Source organism: Phytophthora infestans, genomic scaffold (assembly GCF_000142945.1).
Source record: "Phytophthora infestans T30-4 supercont1.14 genomic scaffold, whole genome shotgun sequence".
Taxonomy (NCBI): domain Eukaryota; phylum Oomycota; class Peronosporomycetes; order Peronosporales; family Peronosporaceae; genus Phytophthora; species Phytophthora infestans.
Genome location: NW_003303745.1, coordinates 337,943 through 339,496, shown reverse-complemented (window position 1 = coordinate 339,496; position 1,554 = coordinate 337,943).

Below are 1,554 nucleotides of genomic sequence, written 5' to 3'. Positions count from 1 at the left end.
TGATTCATGCGCCATTACCGTATACCGTTGGGAATCCTTCCCTTCATTTCGTCAAAGAGCGACACTGTACAACAGTAGATCACCGCCAAGGTGGTATCTGTCAATCTGGTCGCGCGAGGGGGGAGTCAGTGCCTTTAGCGAGCAGACTGTGGGCGTTCTAAGAAGTTCCAGGAGACCGGCATATATCGAGTCATCTCGATACGCGGCAGAGATCTCTTCCCGCAGGGAAAAGTATTGGAGATACCGCCGTCATCAAGATTCACACCTGCAGCCACACATGTGGCGCAGTCCCAATTCGTCGTTGTCCGCGTCTTCCAGTGACTGACGACCCAAATCTCGGCGTGGATCGTAATCGGGGCGCCGAGATAGGGCATCCGCAATGATGTAATTCTTGCCTGGCTTGTAGTGAACGACGAAGTTGTACTCGGAGAAGAATGACAGCCATCGTGCCATGCGCTGAGAGAGATGAGGGCTCTTCGTCGCTGTTCGCAGCGACGCGTGATCTGTGTAGATCGCGAATGTCTGCTCACCGAGTAAGTACACTCTGAATTTGATCAGTGCGTAGCGCATCGCAAGGAGTTCCTTGTCGTGAACCGGATAATTCTTCTCAGCGGGCTTCATCTGTCTGGATTGGTAGCTCACGACGCGTTCGCGACCTTCGTCGTCGAACTGCATCAGTGCACAGCCGATGGCGAAGTCGCTGCGTCGCAAACAACGTGGAATGGCTTTGCATCATCTGGAAGCGCCAGGATTGGGGCCCCCGCCAAGCTTTTCTTCACTGCATTAAAGGCTGACTGATGTTCGGGAGTCCACGACCACGTGATGTCTTTCTTCAGCAATGAAGACAATGGCTGGATCAGACCAGCATAATTTTTCGTGTACTTGTGGAGATAATTTGCGAGGCCAAGCCACTGACGCAATTCAGTCTGATTCTGCGGCGTGGGCCACGCACAAATGGACGAGACCTTCTCAGGATCCACTCGGACACCATTTTTGCTCACATAACAGCCAAGCACCGGAATCTCCGGGGCACAGAAGATGCACTTCTTCAAGTTCGCGTACAGTTTGTTTTCGCGCATGACTTGGAACACTTGTCGTAAGTGATTTAAGTAAACTTCTGTGGCGCTGAGATCGCCCTCAGCGCGGCTGTGAACGAAGATGTCATCGAAGTAGCTCGGAGCGAAGTCGCGAAGTGGGCGCAGAACGTGGGAAACCATGCGATTGAACGTGGCTGGTGCGTTTTTCAGGCCCTGCGGCATGACAAGCCACTCCCACAGCATCCCGCTGGGAGTGCTCACCGCTGTGAGCGGGACGTCGCTGAGTCGCATCAAGATCTGATAGAAGCCATCGGTCAGGTCGATGGTGCTGAAAATAACACTGCGGCCCATGGTGTCAAGTACCATATCCTTCCGAGGGATCGGCGTTTGTGCTGGAATGGTGGCGTCGTTTAGCTTGTTAAAAGCGTGAACAATGCGCCAACCACCCGTGGCCTTCTTCACGCAGAACGTCGGACTCGAGTGTGGCGAGGTACTCTCGCGCACGTGACCCGCTTTG